General features: G+C 35.3%; 1 protein-coding gene across 4 annotated transcripts in view; it reads right to left on the minus strand.

Annotated features, from left to right (window-relative positions):
• The window catches only part of ADK (adenosine kinase), a 404,427-nt gene that overhangs the window by 250,066 nt on the left and 130,864 nt on the right, over positions 1–23,497 (minus strand). The gene's annotated exons all lie outside the window — the stretch shown is intronic.

Genomic DNA, 23,497 nt, shown 5'->3' on the forward strand with positions numbered 1-23,497 from the left:
GAATGCACCCCGACCAGGCCTGGGGATTGAATCTGTAACCCAGGTACGTGCACCCTCGACTAGGAATCGAACCAGAGACCCTTTGGTAGGTAGGTTGACACTCTAACCACTAAGCAACACTGGCCAGGGCCCACTTTACTTTTTCTACATATTACTATTTCAAAACTCAACATAAGTTAATAGCACTTTCCTCTGCATAGTGAAACATAAGTTCTAACATGTACATTTCTTCAAAATTCAATTGTGAAAATTTATATATGTCTATGACTATAAATGTAAGCATTTTCAACCTGCAAAATGTAATAATTTCATTTCCAGATTCAATTTAACATGATTATAAAGACCACAAAACACAAACCCATCAAGGATTACTATAAAGCTGCAATAATCAGGACAGCATGATATTGGAGAAACAACAGACGTACAGATCAATGGAAAAGAACACAGAGTACAGAAATACAACCATATAATTGATTTTTGAAAAAAAGTACAAAGATAATTAAAGCAATTTAAAAGACTTCAGGAAAGGGAACTGGCTGGAATAACTGGATATCCAAAGACAAAGTGGGGAGGGGGAGGAATCTTGTTCCATACCTCATCCTACATATACAAAAATTTACTGAAAATATAAAATGTAAAACAATAAAATTTCTAGGAAAAATATAGGATAAAATCTTTCTGACAATGGATTAGGCAAAAAGTTCTTGGGTATCACATAAAAGCATAATCAATAAAAAACAAACATAAACTGCTCATTGAAAGAAATTGTTAAGAAAATGAAAAGAACAGACTAGGGGAAAATATTTACAAATCACAGATCTGATAAAATAATTGTATCCAGAATATATAAAGAACTCTCAAAACTAAATAATAATGAAAATAACTCAATTATTTTTAAAGGGGTAAAAATCTGAACAAACACTTCTCCAGAGCTGTACAAGTGGCAAAAATTAACAACAACAAAAAAACCCCAAACTCAACATCATTAGGAAAGTGTAAATTAAAACATGAGATGTATGCCCTGGCTGGGTTTTCTCGGTGGTTAGAGTGTCGACTCGAGGACGGAGGAGTCCCAGGTTCAATTCCTGCCAAGGGCATGTACCTCGGCTGCAGGCTTGATCCCCAGTCCTGGTTGGGGCAAGTGCGGGAGGCAACCAATCGATGTGTCTCTCTCACATTGCTGTTTCTCTCTCGCGCTCTCGCTCGCTCTCTCGTCCTTTCACTCTCTCTGAAAAGCAATGGAAAAACTATCTGTGAGGTGAGAATTAAAAAAATGATAAAAAAATAACTAAATAACTAAATAAATAAAACAACGAGATACAACTCTACCTCTATTATAATGTGTAAATAAAATCTGACGATATCAAGTGCTGACAGGAATGTGGAACCACTAAAACTCTCATCAACTGCTGGTGGGAATGTAAAACGATACAGCCACATGGGCAGTTTCTTATGAAGATAAACACACACTGACCATGTGACCCATCAAAACCTATCCTAGTGAAATAAAAATGTGGGTTTTTTAAATCCTCAATCGAGGATATTTTTTTCTATTGCTTTTCAGAGAGTGGAAGGGAGGGAGAAAGAGAGAAACATTGATGTGAGGAGAGACACATTGATTGGTTGCTTTCTGATCGCACGCTGACCAGGGCCAGGGATTGAGCCTGCAACCAAGGTACGTGCCCTTGGGTGGAATCGAACCTGGGACCCTTCAGTCTGCGGTCTGACGCTCCAACCACTGAACCAAACTGGCCAAGGCTAAAAATGTATTTTACTACAAAAACTTGCACACAATTGTTTATAACACCTTTATTCATAATTGCCCAAATGGGAAACAGTCCAAATATTCCTCCCCTGATGATGGTATACACAGCTGCATTGCATCAATATGATGGATCACTACTCAGCCATGAAATGAACACACTACTGATATGCAACAAAATGGGTGGATCTCATATGCACTTATGACAACTAAAAAAAGCCAGATTAAAAAGCCATACATTAGTCCCCGCCAGTGCTGCAGTTGGTTGGAGCATCGTCCCATACACCAAAATGGTTTGGGGTTCAATTCCCAGTGGGAGCACATGCCTGGGTTGCTGATTCCATTTCTGTGTGTCAGGAATTCAGGTGAGCTGGGGAAAGCTGATCTGCCGGGTTATGGAGTAGTCAATTAAGACAAGCAGCCCTGCTGGGTAGCTCAGTTGGTTATAGAACATTGTCCGCAAACACCAAGGTTGCACACTGGATCCCCCAATCAGGGCACGTACAAAAATCAACTAATGAATACATAAATAAGTGGAACAATTATTTATGTATAATAATACATATTATTATATGTATTAATGTTTCTCTCTCTCTCCACCCTCCAAGTCAATTTTTTTTTAAAAGACAAGCTAAAATGAAAGTAACAGTCAAGTCTTTCATCACTTTACTATGACAGTGTTAAGAAAGAGGCTAAACTAGAAAAAGTGCCAGCTCCCCACAGTCCCCTTTTCCCCCAAGGGCCAACATACTAGTCAAAGACCAGGTGGATCAGCACAGATGTAGGGGTTGTTTCACCACCAAGGAAGCCGCCAACAAAAGGCTCTTGCAGTTTTCTGACCCTGGATCCAGGGGAAGGTAGAGGGGAAAGAGCTAGGAGTGGAAAACTACTGAGTACTCACTCATAGGAGAGAGGTGTTTTCAGAGTTGCCCCTTACTTCCCCAATAAGGTCTTGAGAGAAGTATCTGAGAAGACCTCAGTGAAAACCCCAGATAAAGAGGCCTCCAAATGAAGGTGCTTGGGCTAGGAATACAGATGTGTTTAGTAAGAGCACAGCGGGCCAGAGGGGCCAAGTCCTTGATGAGCTCCCTTCAGAGACTGAAATGCACTGGCTTTGCACCAAGCCTGGAGGAGGGACGACAGCTTTCCCACATAAAGCCCACCAGGGAAAAAACCTTTGTAAATGCCTATGATTGACCTGAAAAAAAAATTCACACATAAATTTTTGGCTAGGAGCTAGATTCAATATGAACCACTGAAAAGACAAAACAATAAAGACTATGATATACGGTATTTCATTTTACCCTGTTTAAAAACTAACAAAATGTCTTATTAACTCATGCATGAGGACAGAAGACAGGAGACTCCTGGGTCAGACTGTATTCCTTATGGCGAGGCACAAGAACACAAGCATATTTGAACCAGTTTTCCTTCCCTCACATCCTAGGGAGGTGAGATGATATGGTTCGTGTAGATGCTATGTATGCAGTGGGTTTGCCTTGGCAGGTGGGGAACATCAAGCTTGGGGAATCCACCAATTTTATAGCAAACAGTAACAAAGTCTGCTCTTTGTCTTGGGAGAGGCAGTTACCTTGTATCTTAAGCTGTACAAGTAACACTCGGAAATGTCCCAGGAAAAAGAACACTCAGAAGCCTTACAGTCTTGGCACAACAAGCAAGAAGGACTACCTCTGCCAACAAAAACACAGCAGTGATTGCTAGGAGCTAAGGTGGAGGAAAGGTTGATGCCAAAAGAGCATGGGGAAGTTTGGGGGTGATGGAACTATTCTACCTTGTTTCTGGTACTGGGTACATGACTGTGTGCATGTCATACCCTATAGAACTAAATATTTGAAAGGTCAACTTAACTATGTAAATTATACTTATATCTTGTAATGAAAAAATAGTAAATCTTAAAAGAAAAAGAAAAGACACAGGACCTTGTGTTAACATCCCCAGGGGCCCTTTCTGCATATGTCTATTTTCAGTTGCCAATCACTTAACAATGTTTCCAGCATTCATTTAAAGTTAATTAATGATACTTTTAGATATACTTAAACTACCTCTTCAAACTTATTATTAAATCAGGACTCATAGTTTCTAAATCTCTTGTGTGTGTTTTTGTGCTTATTTTTTACAATTTTTGAGAAGGAAAACATTACATTTGTAAAACATAATAAATAAAAATTAATAGTTTACTGTTGCCTTTCAGCTTTCTAAATTAAGATATCCAAAAACACAATAAAAGTTGGCAAGCTTCCCTTCACCCTCCCTACCACCAATATGAACTGACAAACAGAATAAAATTTCAAAATCATTAAATTGCCATTGTTCATGTTTCTCCTATTGACCAGTGATGTAAACATTCATTTTAGTTAAGAAGGTTTTTAATAGAATGTAACATCTGTTTTATGTTACATGGGAGACAGCAAAATTCTTCCTCTCTGACTGGATTATTAATGCTCATGCCTTCTATGGGGTTATTCTTCATTCCCATCCCCACACTAGCTCTCTAAAGTGCAACATATCCCCTGATGTAATACATTTTCCTGCTAACTTTACAATACTGTATATACCATAACTTTAATGTGACATGCTGGTATTTCTTTTTAAACCACAAATGTATTTCTTATTCTCAATCACAAATTTAAATTTCCTGTATACTCCCAGCCTGCCAGGCATTTTTCTTTTAAAACAGCTGAATAAAAATAGATGATTTCAATTTTTTATTTGTCATCTTATTTTTTTATAGACCTGTCTCCAACTCTTAGAATGGAAAAAGTGAAAAGATATTTGTCTACATCCTTTTACTATTAAATAAACTTAAGCTTAAGAAACACTGTGAACTACTTCTTCTTCTACTTGTACTGCTTAAGAGCTATATAAATAAGTCCATGACACATAAAATTATTTAAAATAATGTTTGCATTAAATTCAAGACAAATACCTTTAACAGAAGCATTCTTCCAGTGTTCAACTCTAGAATTATTTTAACATGAATATGTTTTTGTTTTTAAAAGTCCTCAAAATTTGACATATAGTCCTTATTTTGTATCTGAGATTCACACCAAGATTTATCTGAGATCATCTTATACTTCACCAATTAAAAGGAAGATAAAATATGCCAAATGGAAGGATTTCTATTACCTTCAGGTTTTCTTGTTGTGCAATATTTTGTTCATTATGAACAGATTCTGACAAAATTGAGACAAACCACATCACTACTGTTGATTCTCAATTAGTTCTTCAGTTCATTTCCCTTGCCTAACTCTAAGAAAACTACATATGGTTTAAACCACTGGCATTTTTTACTTTCTGCCAATATACAAACCATGCTTTTTTGTGTGTGCTGAAAACATTCCCATGAATAATTATAATAGTCTCCAAAGAGACCAGATGGCAATAAACTCTAGAACAGATCTGGAAACTAACCATAAATTTACCTTTTCATAGGCTCACAATCATAATACAGTTCTTTGTGCTATGCCATTAAAAAAACTGGTGATAGAAACAACATGAGTACATTATACTTAAATAAAAAGATATACAATCATGTTAGGAGGGTATTTCATAACTACACACACCCCTCATCTTATATTGTTATCAACAATTTTTAACAGAGCATCAGCTTGATAGACTATGGCACACTAATCACATTATTCAGGGATTTTTACATTAGCAAGATTACTAACAAAGTAAAATGAAAAAAATATGATCCAGCTAGTGGTAACAAATGATTTTAAGTTAAAGAAATAAAAATATAAGTTAACCTTATACAGACTTGCCACTGATTTTTATTTTGTTATTCTTTTGGGAAATGTAATTAAATTATTCTGGCCTTGCTATTTCAATGGAAGTATAAAATGACTTGTATAATCATTTATTACTCTATTTAAGAGTATGATATTTGTGAGAAATAAAAATAAAAGTGGGTTTTAAAACTAGAAGCACAATTCAAAACTTTCTCAATACATTGTAATATATAAAATTAAATTTTAGGCATTTCCCTGCATCTGTAAAAAGTAAAAATTAGAGTAGATTATTTTTGTGCTTTTCAATTTACGCTACAATTAGCTGTATTTTCTGTATTTGTTGTAATATTGTAATCTATGTTTCTGATACTACTATTCTTAAAGTGCAAAACAATGAATATATAAAATTACATGGCAATGGGAGAATAGAGAAAGAAAACAGATATAAAAACAAGAGGAAGAAAAAGAACATCTAAATAGAAACAAAATATAAATGGGGGTAGATGGCAGAGATCACAGAATACGGGAATAAAAACAATCTGTCCAAAAGGTATTTTACCTTTTTGTTTGCTAATGTAAATCAGGTTTATAGTTAGTCTATTAATTTCAGTGCCTCAATATTTTAATTTAAACTCCAGCTAATTTACTGAATCTTTGTTAACCGTTGTAACAGTTTTCACTTCATTCTACTGAGATTTTCCACAACAGAATCAACAAAGACAGTGTTATTTTATTTCCCTATTTTATCAATAAAATATGATGCTGGCATTAGAGTTGAGAAATATATTCTATCATGTTAAGGAAGCATATATCTATATTTTCATGAATGGATGGTGTTTTAGTTTCTCCAGAGAAGATCCTATTTATTTCTCTCTTGTTTTATTGGTATGTGATCAAAATAATAGATTTTGTAATATTGAACCATCCTTGCAGTCCCAGAATTAACCCTACTTCCCAATTTGGTCACTGACTATTATTAATATGGTACTAGATTCTATTTCCAAATAGTTTACCTGGGATTTTTACAATGGTCATGAATAGTATTAATCTATACTTTTCCTTTTTGTTTTATGCTTCTTTATTTTTCTTTCTGCTATCCTTGTTGGGTTATTGTATCAATGTGAGACCACCTTGAAAAAAAAAGAATCTAGAATATTTTATTCTCCTATGCTGCTGAATGGTTTAGAATTATCTTAGAATTATCTGTTCCTCGTAGGTTTGGCATATTTTTCCAGTGCAGTCATCTAGGTCTATTACTTTTATGGAGAGGAAGCCCTTTGATAAGATGCTCTGTTTCTTGTATGAGTATTTCTCCATTCAAATTTTCGATCTCATTTTAGAGTTAATTTGGCAATTTATTTCTCTTGGAAAATAGTTCACTTAGTCCCAGTAATTCTATTCCACCCAGAGAAATGTAAACTTTCGATGAGATACCATTTCTTACATGTCATATTGATAAGGAACATTGAATATCTAAATTAGTGAGAATGTATTAAAGCAACCACATTCATTTAGTTCTGGTGGAAATAAAATCTGGTAAAATGTTTATGTGAAGAAATTCGGCAACTTCTATAAAAATTTGCCATGCCTGTGCTCCTTGAGCCAGTAATTCTACTTCTAGTAATAAAGTATAAAGATATACTTACACAGACAGAAAATAACACGTATATTAAAATACTTACTGAAGCATCTTTATAAGCCACCTGAATGTCCAAAAATAGAGAACTCGTTAAACAAATAATACTGTCATAGTATGGACTATTATTGCCATGAAAAAGAATTAGCCAGACAGATTTTGTATTGATATGGAACAATCTCCAAAATATATTAACAAAAAGAAATCCAAGATATAAAACTGTGTATACTGTATAACATATGTACATAAACCATATTAATATATTTATGCACATAGTTGTAAAGGGATAGAGAATTTCTGGAAGCATGAACAAGAAACTCATTACAAGAAACACATCTAATAAAAATGAACTGGGCAAATCAGAAAGAATATATGCACCCTATGTTCACAGCAGCATTATTTACAATAGCAAAGATCTGGAAACAGTGCAACTGCCCATCAGTGGTACATTTATACAATGGAATACTACTTGGCTGTAAAAAAGAAGGAACTCTTACCCTTTGCAACAGCATGGATGGACCTGGAGATTATTATGCTAAGTGAAATAAGCCAGTCAGAGAAAGACAAGTACTATATGATCTCACTAATATGTAGAATCTAATGAACAAAATAAACTGATGAACAAAATAGAACCAGAGGCATGGATACATAGAAGAGACTGACAAATGTAGGAGGGGAGAGGGGTGAAGGGAACTGAATAAGGGAAGGTGAAGGGATTAGCTAAAGTACATGAATAGCCCATGGACACAGACAATAGTGTGGTGAGGGCTAGGGGGTGGAGGGACTGGATGGAGGTGGCAAGAGAGGGGAAATGGGGGGACATCTGCAATAGTGTGAACAATAAAAAATGTAAATTAAAAAAAAGAACTGTGTAAGTGAAGTATAGGCATAGGAATAAAACCTGATTTTTCACTATACACTCTCTGGTACATTTAAAATTCCGGACTTCGTGCATATTAATTAGCTGTTGCTGCCAAACACAGTGACTTAAAACAAAAAACAGAATATTACATAGATCTTATGGGTCAGGTTAAGTTGCAGTGAGTAAGTTGGCCAGGGCTCCAATCATCTGAAGATTTTACTGAAGCTGGCTCCTACACATAGCTAGCACTGTTGGTGCTGGCTGGTGGTGGGAAGCTTTAGTTCTTCCTCACTTGAGACTCTCCATAGACTGACTGTTCTCATGACATAGCAGAGGGCTTTCCCATTATGGGTGTTCCAAAAGAAAACAGTGTGGAAGCAACAATGCCTTTTATGATCTAGCCTTAGAAACAGCACACCATCATTGACACACATTCTGTTTGCTAGAAACAAGTCACTAAGTCTGACCCATTTTCAAGAGTAGGGAAATTAGGCTCCACTTTTTAAATGAAGAAATGTCAAAGAACCTGTGGGTATACTTTAACCAAAATGTATGTGTTACATTTTGGAAAATAAAAATATTTTTATAATATTAAATCAAAAGACTCACTTAATTCATGGTAGACATACTTTCATTTTTAATCAAAAGGATGATTAAGAATATTGGGAGATTTAAATTTTATGAAATGAAAATACATCTCAATCCAAGATGAACATATGCTGACATCTAAAATCCAACCATAATGTGCTTCTGAGAAGTCACAGTAGGTAGAACAGCAATTTAATAACTATATAACTAAAAATAACTTTAGAAGTGTCTGGGAATCCAAATACAGGACTATTCTGAAATTGGAATTGCCCAGTGCAATTTATCAATGTGTGTCACCTACTTCATATAAAATTTTCATAAAAACGCATAATTTCTAATGATGCTAATTATAATACTGAAATCTAATAACATCATCATAACACTTTTATGTAACATCATTTTACCTACTAGTACATACTATTCATGCCTTTATTTTACACTTTACCCTCACATTCCCACAAGTAGTGTACAAAGAGCAAACTGAAGCACAGGAAGGCTAAGTAAAGCTGCCCAAAGTCATATATTCTAAAACATATCGTTCCCAGAACTGAGCACCACACTCAAGAAATATCCTATCATTAGTCCATTTTACTTTATTTGGAATACTATTTTTACGTTATTTTCCCTAAGATTGTGTTTTGGTGGCTCTGTAAAACTACATGACACAAACGGAATTTACTTTAAAAAACAAAGCAAATGTTTTCTCCACAAACACATAAAATTCTATGTTGATAAGATATAATGTCCATTTATGATTAAAACACTCGATAAAATAAGTATAGAATGAAAGTACATCTACATAATAAAGGCCATATATCACAAATCCTCAGCTAATATCATACTCAATGGTGAAAAACTGAAAGCTTTTCTTCTAAAATCACTAACAAGAAAAGGATGTCCACTCTCACCATTCTTACTCAACATAGTACTCTAACTGGGAATGAAGAAGTAAAAGTGTCACTTTTTGCAGATGACAAAATTTTTTATATAGAAAAACTATTAGAAACAATAAAGAAATACAGTAAGGTTGCAGGATGCAGGATACAAAATCAATGAAGAAAAATCCACTGCATTCCTATATACTAACAATGAAATTTCAGAAAAAGAAATTTTAAAAAATTTCTTTTGTAACAGGACCAAAAAGAATAAAATACCTAGAAATAAATGTAACAAAGGATGTGAAGGACCTATATACTAAAAACTTTAAAGCATTATTAAATGAGATTGAGAAAGACACGATAAAATGGAAAGATATCCTGTGTTCATGTATTGGAAGAATCAACATAGTTAAGAGGCCCATAGTACCCAAAGCAATATATAGATTTAATGCAATCCCCATCAAAATCCCAATAACATTTTTTAAAGAACTAGAACAAAAACTCATCAGGTTTGTATGGAACTACAAAAGACCCCAAATAGCCAAAGCAATCCTCAGGGGGAAAAAACCCAAAACTGGATGTATCACACTACCTGACTTCAAACTATTCTTCTGAGCAATGACAATCAAAACAGCATGGTATTGGCAGAAAAACAGACACACAGACCAATGGAACAAAACTGAGAGCCCAGATATAAAACCACATGCATCTGGGCAAAAAATTTTTGACAAAGGAGCCAAAAACAGTGGAAAAAAGAAAGCCTCTTCAATAAATGGTGCAGGAGCCCTGGCCGGTGTGGCTCAGTTGGTTGAGCTTCATCCCATGTACTGATGGGTCACTGGTTTAATTTCCTGTCAGGGCACATAACCAGGTTACGGGTTCAGTGTGTGTATGGGAGGCAACCAATTAATGTTGTGGGACACTATGGAATACTATGCAGCTGTAAAGAAGGATCTCGTACCCTTTGGGACGGTATGGATGGACCTGGAGAATATTATGCTAAGCGAAATAAGCCAGGCAGAGAAAGACAAACATCACATGATCTCACTTATATGTGGAATCTAAAGAACCTAATAAACTGATGAACAAAATAGATTCAGTGACATGGAAGCATGGATCAGACTGACGAATCTCAGAGGGAAGGTGGGGGTAGGTCGATGGGTGAGTGGGGAGAGATTAACCAAAGAACTTATATGCATATATGCATAACCCAAGGACACAGACAATAGTGTGGTGAGGGACTGGGGAGGGAAGTGTGTGCGGGGTAGAAAGGCTCAATGGGGAAAAAGGGGACATCTGTAATATTTTGAATAAAAATTTAAAAAAGCCAATCTGAAAAGACTACATACTGTATGAGTCCAATTATATGACATTCTGGAAAAGACAACACTATGGAGATAGTAGGTAGATCAGTGGTTTCCAGAGGTTAGGGGAGTTGGGGAAGAGGGAAGAATAGATGGAACACGGGATTTTTAGGGCAGTGAAAATACTCTGTATGAACTGCAATGATGTCATTATACATCTGTCCAAACCCACAGAACATACAAATACAAGAGTGAACGCTGAGGTAACCTGTGGACTTTGGGTGATTATGATGTGTCAGTGTAGGTTCATCAATTGTAACTAATGTATTATGGTGGTATGGAATGTAATAGCTGGGGAGGCTGTGTATATATGAGGACAAAAGATATATGGGAAATGTCTGTACTCTCCCCTCAATTTTGCTGTGAACCTAAAGCTGCTCTAAAAAAATAAAGTCTTCAAAACAAAAAAATAAAATAAATAAAAACATACTTAAAATAAATAAATGGTGCTGGGAAAATTGGAAAGCTACATGCAAAAGAATGAAACTAGACTACAGTTTGTCCCCATGTACAAAATTAATACAAAATGGATTAAAGACCTACATATAAGATCTAAAACCATAAATTGCATAGAAGAAAACATAGGTACTAAATTTATGGACCTTGGACTTAGAGAAGATTTTATGAATTTGACCCCAAAGGCAAGGAAAGTAAAGGCAAAAATAAATGGGAATATATTAAACTAAAAATCCTCTGCACAGCAAAAGAAACCACCAACAAAACAAAAAAGCAACCAGCTGAATGGGAGAAGATATTTGCAAACAACAGTTCCAAGGTAATATCCAAAATATATAAAGAACTCATACAACTCAACGACAAACAATCCAAGAGACCCTGAACAAACACATCTCCCAAGAAGACATATAAATGGCCAACAGATATTATGAAAAGATGCTCAACTTCACTAGCTACTAGGGAAATACAAATCACAACTACAATGAGATACCACCTCACATCTGGTAGAATGGCTGTTATCAACAAGACAAGTAATAACAAGTGTGGGAGAGGCTGTGGAGAAGAAGGACCCTCATTCACTGCTGTTGGGAATGTAAACTGGTAGAGCCACCATGGAAAACAGTATGGAGGTTCCTCAAAATAAAGTAATAGAGTTACCATATGACCCAGCAACCCCTCTTCTGCATATCTACCTGAAAAATTTGAAAACATTTATTTGCGAAGATATATGCACCCCTATGTTCATTGCAGCTTTATTCACAGGAGCCAAGATGTGGAAAAAACCAAAGTGTCCTTCGACAAATGATTAGATAAAGGAGATGTGGTTCATGAATACAGTGGAATAGTACTCAGCCATAAGAAAGGATGAAGTACTGCCATTTGGGACATAGATGGACCTTGAGAATATTGTGCTAAGCAAAATAAGTGAGTCAGAAAAAGCTAAGAACCATATGATTTCACTCGTATGTGGGATATAAAGCTGAAATCATAGACACAGACAACAGTATGGTGGGTACCAGAGGGAAGAATGTGGAAGGTCATAAAGGATAAAGGGGAGCCAAATACATGGTGAAGGAAGATGATCTGACTTTGGGTGGTGGGAATACAAAGCAGTACACAGACCATGCATCACAAAATGTACACTTGAAACCTATCTAATCTTATTAACCAACGTCACCTCCATAAATTTAAATAAAAAAAATAAAGATAAATTAAAATAAAATAAAATTACAGGATTATGTGAATACACACACTGACTCACATACACCTGGAACAAAAAAGAAATTATTGTCATTTTTCCCTTTATTTTCCAGTTTCCTAATGTGTTTAGTTTAACAATCAAAACGATTAAAATTTTTAAGGAGTCCTACTGATGCGGATGTGATGGTAAAGCATAAATCTGCCACAGCTTCTTAGATGCCAGGTTTAATTACATGTAGGAAAGTCCAAGAGCAGAGTTTGCTTCTCCACCTACTACACAGTCTCTCCAAAAGTATAAGGTCTGTCAAATCAGAAGCTTTGTACACTGTCCCAAATCCTGTACATTATTTGCAGCCATTGCTGCTATAAAATTAAGATTCATCCCTCAGGGGCCTAAAGGAGATGGTTAAGAATTGATAGTTCCTGCTTTTAAAAAACTGCAACACTGGCTATATTATTAGTGACTATTATCTTTCACATTTAGTAAAATTTTCCTCAGGGTAGGATTGCATCTATAAATTTTGAGAAGGGAAAATGACCCATTTAAAATCATTTAAAGAAGTACTCTATATACTTAAAGTTTTAAAATTTTTCATTATTTAAGGCACATGTCACATTTATATAAATGCTTCAGAGAGACACTACTTTCCGGTTACCCAATATATTTAAATAACCGGCATATCTCAAATATTAGTTTCCTATCCTAGTTATGTTAGTCTACCTGATGAAAATTTCATTTGATTTTTAATTTGAGAGAGTAGGTTACAAATGTTATATAAAACTTAACCCCTACTGGTCAATAAATATAAATAAACACTATTGTTAAGAACTGGAAAGCAATCTGATTTATTTAATGAAACATTTTATTGTAAATGTTCATATTTACAGCAATGGTATGCCATCTTCATAAAGTTAACACCTCAACACCTATTCTTAATATAAATTGTGGAAATACCAGGATTAGAATAATTCTTCCCTACTTTGGAGCACAGACCTTCAACCAAAAGCCAAAATTAAAATCCTCCAAAGAGTTCTCAAATTCTTGATATTGCAGTAGCATATGAAAAAGGAATAAACAAAAGAAAGGAAGAGAAACGCCATTTTCAGGGAACATGAATAAATATCTAGAAATTCAAATAAAGTTATTACCTAAAAAGTAACAGAATCAGTAAAGGAATGTTGCATCTGAATACAAAATAACTATATATCTCTCTATATCTCTCTCTATATATCCCTCTGGACTAAATATTTTAGCAATAATTTAAAACCTTTTGAATCAGAGAGATTTTAGTTTCTAATTTCTCCCTGTGGCAGGGAGGGCATTGGAGCTGACGATAAAGAGGAGGAGGAAGTGACCAAGACAACTGATGAGAAACATGTTTCCAAATTCTCCTCTCAATGTTGGACTTTACCCTAAGCCCTGTGATACTAGCATCACAATTCAAGAAATCCCTTCTACCCCTTTGTGTTGCTTGTGTTTATTGCAACGAACCACTCTTTCCCATGTGACTAAATGAGACTATGGGTGCCTCCCTTGATTACCTACGAGAAGAGAGTACAGTTTGGAGCAGTTCTTGACTCACTAGCATCCAGAGGCATCAGAGGACACTCTTTATATACTTTTAGTGGCCTAGCCCCCGGAGGCAAAAAAAGAGTCCGATTAGGGTCAAAAACTGGTTCCTACAACATGCTCTGAGGTTTCTATGATACTTATTTAGCTTAAATGTTAACATGAAAACCTAAGAAGAAATATAAGGAAAATTATTGAACACACACTACAGAATTAGGAATGTGCTATGGAAGATAAACACTTACGAAACTGCCTTAAGTGAATAACTAGAGATTAATCATTATCTCCTTCTTAAAAATACTTTTTACAAAGGAATTTACTGTTTCCTTAAATAAAAACTTATTCAGACCATTTAAATTAGTATATAATTAACACAAAAGGCATGTAAACTACATCTTTATATAAGTACCGAAATCAGATACCAAGAGACTAACATTTCCTTTCTTCTACATTCAGTTAACAGCTATCAATGAATAATCCTTATGGACTCCAACCAACCAAATCTTCCAACAACAGTAAATAACAAAGAATTTCCATGTTGCTAACCAAAACTAACTAGCTAACCAAATAAAACATTCAGGAGCTTAGAATAGGATGAAACTTTATTCGACTTCTTACGACCCGTAAGAACCATCCACTGACCAATTTTAGGCCCCACTGCCTTATTTTCTATTTTTGAGAGAATTCATTTTGAGATAAATAGTTGTTAACGGAAGGAAAATCTGGTGTATTTTACTGCTTTAAGTACATTCTTATCAAATTGCTGGAAACTAATTCAATTAATGGAAAATATCTGCCATATACATTTTTCAGAATGTAATAGTAGCTACAATTTATTGAACTGCCATTATGTATAAGTACTGGGCTAGGTATGCTGTTCATATTATGTCATTTAATTCTAACAACACATCATATTGAGTTAGGTACCGTCAAAAAATTTTGTGAAAGCTCAGGTGGGCATGGCTCAGCGACTGAGCATCGACCTAGGATCCAGGAGATCAAGATTCGATTCCCTGTCAGGGCACATGCCCAGGTTGTGGGCTCAATCCCCAGTCCGGGGCATGCAGGAGGCAGCCGATCAATGACTCTCTCATCATTGATGTTTCTCTCTCTCTCTCTTCCTTCCTCTCTCTGAAATCAATTTAGTGGTTCCATGAAGTCCTTTAAGAAAGAGAGAAAAATCTCCAGTAAGGAAATCAGGAATTTCCCATTAGAACACCTGGGTTCTAACTCTGCTTTGCTTAGTTTACCCACCGTGGCATTTTTGTCTCACTTATTTAATCAGAATCCTCATCATTGAAACAGAGGCATATCATCCCCTCTGCCTCAGAGGCTGTTGTGAATATACAATGATTGAGAGTGTATAGAGTAGTATAAAAAGGATTGCAAAGAGGTAATAAAAAAAAAAGTAGGCTAGGTTTAAGAAAACCAATAGTGAAAAAGAAAACCAATAGTAAAAAAAGAAAACCAATAGTAAAAAAAAACACACACACACACACAAAAATCAATAGTTCCAGTGTGGGAAAAGAAAACAATTCACCACTGGCCTTAATGTAGTAATCAATTTTTCAGAGAGCCAACCCAGGAACAGACCTACCAGACAAAAAATACACACTATAATGAGATATAATAAATAACTATAGAGCAAACTGATGGAGTAGGCAGCTCCAAACTCTTTCCACAGAAACATAAAAAACAACCACCATCAAGCAGACCAACATGTGTATAATAGAAATCCAGAAGGAAAAGAGAAAATATAACATATTTGAAGATATGATGGCCAAGAAGCTCAATGAACTCCAAGGAAAATAAACTCAAAGAGATCCACAGCAACACTTGACCAAAGTATCAAAAGACAAAAGAATCTTAAGAAAAACAGAAGTGACCTGTCCTGTGTAAACGCCCCTCAATGAGATTTAATGCTAGTTTCTCAGCAGAAACCATGGAGGCCAGAATGCAGTAAGACAACATATTTATAGTACTAAAAAGAAAGGAACTGTCAGCCATGAGTTCTGTATCTGGCAAAACTTTATGAATTAGATAAGAATTATAAATCTGTGTTAATGGGCACACAATAAAGATGTAATCAGTGATAATAACAATATAAAAGGGGAGATGGAAATATAAAAGAAGAGAGTATTTGTATTGTATTGAAACTGAGTTGGTACTAATCAAACCAGGTTGTTATGAATTTAGAATGTTCACTGTAATCCTCAAAGCAACCACTAAGAAAACAACTAAATCACATACAGTAAGCACTCAATGCTGTCAACAGGTTCTGGGACTTTACACAAAATGACATATAACAAAACAAATTTTGCCATAGACTAGTTGATATAAACAGGAGTTAAATTTCTATGGCATCTCATCAACAGGGCACATGCCCGGGGTTGTGGGCTCGATCAATGACTCTCTCATCATTGATGTTTCTATCTCTCTCTCCCTCTTTTTCCCTCTCTCTGAAATCAATAAAGATATATTTAAAAAAAAAACAAAAAAAAAGATACGGTAGCAAAAATAATAAATATGTCCAAATAAGTACTTGCCATGGGTACTTGCTGAATTGTGCCCTCCCAAAAGTCAAGTTGGAACACTAACACCCAGAATTTCAGAATGCAACTATGTTTATAAAGAGGGCCTCAAAAGAAGTAATTAGTTTAAAATGAGGTGCTTTGGGTGGGCTCTAATCCAATCAGACTGGTATATTTATAAAAATAGGTAAGTGCACACAGAGCAACACCAGAGGTCTGCACAGAGAAAACAACGCGAAGAAGTAGCAAGAGGAGAGGACTTAGAAATAAAACAAAGCTGCTGACACCTTGATCTTGGACTTCTAGCCTCCAGACCCGTAAGAAAACAAATTCCTCTTGCTTAAGTCACCCATTCTGTGGTGCTGCTATGGCAGTCCAATCAAACCAACATGGTACTTATTTGAAATTATATATTATTCTGTATTATTTACTTTTCTGTTACATAAGTGTTATTACTTGAACAAAACAACAGAAATAGTTGATAGTGGTAACTATTAATAATTAAAAGTAGGATTAAATAAAAAGTATAAGAAATCATAACAATCATTATTAATGTTTCTTTTGTTAAAATACATATTTTATACAACTTATTTTAACTTTTCTTAACTCTTTACTGGATACTTAAATTTTATAGGTCATATGTGTATTCTTTTTTTTTTTTTTTTTTTAAATATATCTTTATTGATTTCAGAGAGAGGAAAGAGGGAGAGAGAGAGACAGAAACATCAATGATGAGAGAGTCATTGATCGAGCCCACAACCCGGGCATGTGCCCTGACCGGGAATCGAACCCTGATCGCCTCGATCCTAGGTCAACGCTCAACCGCTGAGCCACACCTGGCCGGGCTGTATTCTAATCTTAACATATATAAATGTAATATTTTTAAAGAGTAAGTACAATTGGATTAAACAGATATTACCAATGTTTAGTAAAAAATAACATTTTTCTTTTTGTCCCATGAAATAACATAATATTTTTACTCTTTGTGTTTCCTTTCCAATACTACTTCTCTGAACTGACTGGAACCATTAGGACATCCTTCTTTTATATGTGGTAAAACAATATAGTTAAATATGCATTTCACATTGACTTACAGCTCTGCTCTTATCAAGTCCACATTCTTGGTGTTATTCCAAATGTGATGACATCAAGCTAAATATCCTTTCAACCAAAGCATTTGAGCGTGGAATACTTAGGATTTTACTTACTAGCAACAGCTGGTATTTAGATATATAAGAATTAGTTTCTAGCTCTACAAAATATCCATCTACCTTGAATCTAAATGCTTGTTTTGATATCCAATTGTTTATCAATCATGTCCTTTCTGTTTATAGATTCCTTAGATATGCTATCCATCCCTAAAATGAACTATCATTTCAAAACACTACGAAGCACCTTGGTAATTTCAACTTGTGCTGTCAAAATTGGATTCCAAAGAAGTTGAGAAGGCCTTATTTAACTTGCCTGCCCTTTTGTGGTGACCTTCCCCCCCCACTTAAGTTATAAAGTAATCATATTACACAAAAAATTAGTCATTTGTTTGTTGTATGAGATTTTTCTAGCCTCCTTATGGCCTATTCAAATGTCATCAAACACTCTAGAAGAAATGGCATATAAATTTCAGTTTTCCTGTAATCTTTTGCTCCATTTTCATTTTTTATATATTACTGAATGAGACAAAGACATTCTTCTTATCTCACATTTAAAAAATATTTTACTGCCAGACATCTTATCTAAGTCCAGCAACAACTACAGCCATGTGCCTAAAGGCACATGCCCAAGGATGCTATCTCCCTCCATATCTTTAAAATAAAAAATCACATTAAGTACATCTATAAATTTTGAGAAAATTGAAAAGTGACCAAAACGTTCACTAGGAAAGCATCAATAACGCAGGTAAGCAGATCAGACCCCCCTTTCCAGACTGTTGAATATAAGGTATGCAGGATATTTAGGAGGTAAGAACTTTTTATTTTCGTTAATAAGAAGTTTACACAGAATGGAATTTGCCAAAATTTAAATTTGTACTCTGTCAAATATGCAAATGAAAAAAGACCAGAATTACACTTGGATGTGATATCTACAATATTTTATTTTATGTTGCCTGTGGTTTCATTAAAATCTTCAAGGACATTATTTAACAAATCAAAATACCTAAGAACTAATGGAAACAGTTTCTTGCTGACATGATTTACCACATCACTTAATATATCAAAGTATGATTGTTGGTAAGATCTGTAGAATGAGCTCCACATTGTAAAGTGTTGAACTTTACTTTCCATATTATATTCAGTTCATATTTCACAGAGATGATGACTTTTGCAAGTAATGTCCCCTTTCAATGTTTCTGCATATTTTTCCATAGCTACCATGTAAGTTATTGTTAAACTACTGAACAAGGGGAAATCTACCTAATCCTGATGTGGTATGCGGAAATTACCTTGAAGCACTGTTAGCCTCCAAGTACATAAGCAAGCAAGCTACCCTAGAGGTCACAGAACAGAAAGGGCCTACCAACCAAATTAAGATATGAAATCACAGATTTACCCATTTAAGACACACTGCAAGAAGCAAAGGAAAGAGCCGGTATAAGTTAACACTTTAGGGAGCAATCAAGTACTATAAGGACCATACTACCTGAATGTTCAAATGTCCTGCCTCGCTCTTTGCCTCATCAACCTTTCCTAGTGATGATGGTGTGGTTATGAAAATAGGGTCACAATATGAGCAAGGGGGCACATAACTAGTGCTTAGGAACAAAGAAGTGTACTCACTTGCTCTCTGGGAAGGATTCAAAGGCAAAGATGTTAAAGTTTGGGAAATAGCCTGCTGAAGAGTCATGGCTTTAATTGCCTTTCCTAGGTACAGTGCATGTGGGGCCAGAATTAGAACATACTGTCAGTAACGAGTGATCAATCTGAGGGTGATATAATTGTCAGCCCAGCGGTACATGATCATGATATGGTCTGTCTAGTCCGTTCTATCTATGAGTAATAATCTTGTTTGTTACAACAGTTTTTCTTTCTTCTACCTTTAGCAGTCGTACAGGTTACAAACTTACTTGCTATTAATATTTAACACATCTTATCAAGTTTGCCTGTTTCCCAAGCTATTTGCTTATTTATTATCTATATGTATAATATCCTGTGAGTTTTGCCTGATTTTTATAAGCTACCAATTTACTATCTATGAATTTCATCCATCCTGTTTGTTTTTCTTATCTTTATGTAAAAATTTAATATTTTAGATCTACAGTTCACAGACACTCAGTGTACTTCTATTGGGCTAATATTTTTGCCCAATGTTTGCTTCTTTAATAATCTACAGTGATAGAGAAAATAGAAAGCTGTAACCCAGCTGTTTTCTGGGGCAAAGGATAACTCAAATAGATGAGAAAAGAAGACAATAGCCCCAAAACAACCAATCAAACACTCTAACATTAACAAAACACAGCACTTTCCCTGGTCGGCTGGTCCTGTCAACTCCTTTGCCTAGACTTTTTAGACAGCTTTAAGCCCAGTTTCAATGTCCTCATTCATTCACCACATTAGATACAACTAAGATTATTTTAGAATTGTTACCTCTAAGGCTCTGAATAGTTTTTTCAGATTTTACTCAAAATTTACTCAAAATATAGGTAACCTAATACAATGACTAAAACAGCAGATGCTCAATGTACAAAGTACAATCTGCTTTATGTACAATGGAATCAATTCTTCCTATTAATGACTGCCAATGAAAATCTGAGAAATCCTCCTTCTAAATGAATATTTTTCAAACTGTGTGGTTATCCTAGTCATAAATCACAAGTTGGCAATTATGTAGTTGGCTCATCAATCAGATGGAAAGGAAAAGTACTCTCAAAATATTAGGGGAGCTGAAAAGCTAAACAAGATGTTCAGTTGAGGGCTAGATTGAAATAAATATTTTTAAGTGGACGAGAGCCACAAACCAGATTGTTCTGTCCATGAATGGATAAATGTAAGTTTTGTTAAAATAAAGAGAACTCAGAAAAAAATGGGGAAAGCACCCAACCATAGTGGTTTCCAAACTTTCTTTAAAAAGTATTATAACTTTTTTTTAACATTCATTATCTCATTAAGCCTTACAACTTCCATCTGAGATAGGATTTGAACTCCACATTACATATGAAAGGCCCAGAAAAGTTGAATAAATTGATCACGGTTTCATAGCCAGTAAAGTGACAAAGCTTGAACTTAAACACAGCTCTAATGGAGTCTCATGATCCCAAGATCAAGCCCATGTTCTTGTTATGCTGCCTCACTGATTGCTGAATAAGCAAATGAAATCTATAGATGAATCACGCTGATATCACTCCCTACTAAAGCATTTCTAGAATCTATTTTTTACTTTGTAATTGTGCTAAAATAGACATAACACAAAATTTACCTTTTTAATCATTTTTTTAATTCTCACCTGAGGATATATATATATTTTAAATGTATCTTTATTGATTTCAGAGAGAGAAAGGGAGAGGGAGAGAGAGATAGAAACATCAATGATGAGAGAGAGTCATTGATCGGCTGCCTCCTGCATGCCCCTGGGCTGGGGATCAAGCCCACAACCTGGGCATGTGCCCTGACTGGGAATCAAACCATGATCTCCTGGATCCTAGGTTGATGCTCAATTGCTGAGCCACGCCCGGCTGGGCCTGAGGATATTTTTTTTGCATTGCTTTTCAGAGAGAGAGAGATGTGAGAGGGACACATCGACTGGTTGCATCCCACACGTGCCCTAACTGGGCCAGGATTGAGCCTGCAACCATCCTAATGGGTGTGAGGTGGGCAGTAGAACTTTTAAAACCTAACATATAAAATAGAAAAAAGGACAAATGCTCTGCCTTTAAAGCAAAAAAATCTAGAACAAATCTAGCATTACCCTTGCCTCCTTATGATAGTCTCTGAAAGACTCCACAAAAAGTTTGAAAATAAAATCTTAGGAAATAGACTGATAAACTGCGGGGGAGTGGGGGTTCAAGTTGGGTAGAGAAAAACTGCTATTCGGGGTATCTCTTTCAGTTTTCCTAGTTCAAATTTAAAAAAGGACATGAAATAGAAATCCTACTGAGAAAATGGGAATTACTGTGATTCAACTAGGAATAGAACATCACGTTGGAGGTGTACTTGGGAAGATATACAGTTTTGCCTTCAAGTTTCCAGAAACTGAAGAAATCACATGTATAGCATGTGAGTACTGATATATTCTTATTCTGGTTCTTCTAGATTTGTTTGTCTTTTAGGGGTAGAGAGGATTGCTCTCATAACATTATACTGTACTTAAGAGTTTACAGTTCTCTCTCTCCACCCCAACAACCCTACCCCTAAATACATTTTCACTATAACAAAAGCTTCAACAGTGTGGACCAGGTCAATTATTAGCTTTTGTATCACCAACATCTAACAGACTACCTGGCACACAGTACGAACTTAATAAATGACAAGGAATAAAGAAAAGGAAATTTCTTGTATATGCTGGCTGAGCTGAACCAAAATGAACTGCTCTCCATATGATATAAAAGAAAGATGGCTAGTCTGGCAATCAGGATAAGAGTTCAACTACAAATATATCACTAATACAATAAAAATATTAGATGAGCCACTCAAGACTTTAAATTCCATTTACTTCCTTGCTAAAGATAGGAGCAAATAAAGCATTACTAGAGTACGCTGCTATAATGCACATGAAGTATTATAAAAATTGCAAAATAACAACAGTTGGACTATGATTATTTTATTAATAAGGCCAGTATCAGGTAGAAATCCAATGCGGGTCTTGATATTAATTATATAAGTAATAAACTTTGGGGAGGTAGAAATTAATGAAAATGCTCAAGAAAGAAGAGAATTTACTAGTGGACAGCTAATAGTCTCCCAGATCTGTAAAGAGAAACAACTGAAGAGGTAGTAGAATATGTTTTGACAGACTAAGGCTTTTAAAAAGGTATCTGTTAAAGAAAGAATTATGTCCCTGCCCTGAAATTCGTATGTAGAAACCCTAAACTGGCAACTGTCTTTGGAGATAGGGCCTTTCAGGAAATAATTAAGTTAAATGAGGCCCTAAAGGTGGGGCCCTTATTCAACAGGACTGATGCCTTTGTAAGAGGAAGAAACACAAGAGATGTCTGTCCATATGGGCACAGAAGAAAGGTCATGTAAAAACACAGTAAGAAGGCAGCCATCTACAAGCTAGGAAGGAGACCTCTCCCAAAACCAACCCTGATGGAACCTTGATCTTGGCCTTCAACCTCTAGAACCGTAAGAAAATTAATTTCTCCTTTAAGCCACCCAGTCCATGGTATTTTGTTGTGGCAGCCTGAGTGAACTAATACATTATCCTTTTTCTGTTAACCTGAGCTCACAAAATAACCAGCAGGATGTTCTACAAAAACAATAGAAATCAATTGACAAACAGACTCCTCAGGCCACTGCAAACAAATAGCCACCTTAAAGATTAATTTTATAACCTAAAATATTTTAACACAACAATTAAACATGAGTTTTTTCAGTATGCAGGAAAATTACACTGTGTGTCTAAATAAACTAAGATTTTGTTCAAAAAATAGAAACTGTTCAACTTTTGTCAATTTTCCACTTCTCCAGTCCTTACAGTTAATAAAATTCAAAGAAAAAGCATTAGTCGATGAAATATAAAAAATGACCCTAGTCTATCAGAACTCACCTGTAACTACAATGAGTGGGGTTTTGAGCTACCTTTTAAATTGCAAAGGTAAGAACCAGAGGTAAGTAAAGCTTTTTTCAGGTCCTTCATAATCAGGATTTTAAACAGAACACTAACCTGCTCATGCAAGATTAGGTTAGGCTGGTGACTTGAAGGGAATATGTCAGATAAGCTTATCCAATTACCCATTGGAAGATAT

Source organism: Miniopterus natalensis, chromosome 14, assembly GCF_054644295.1.
Source record: "Miniopterus natalensis isolate mMinNat1 chromosome 14, mMinNat1.hap1, whole genome shotgun sequence".
NCBI lineage: Eukaryota > Metazoa > Chordata > Mammalia > Chiroptera > Miniopteridae > Miniopterus > Miniopterus natalensis.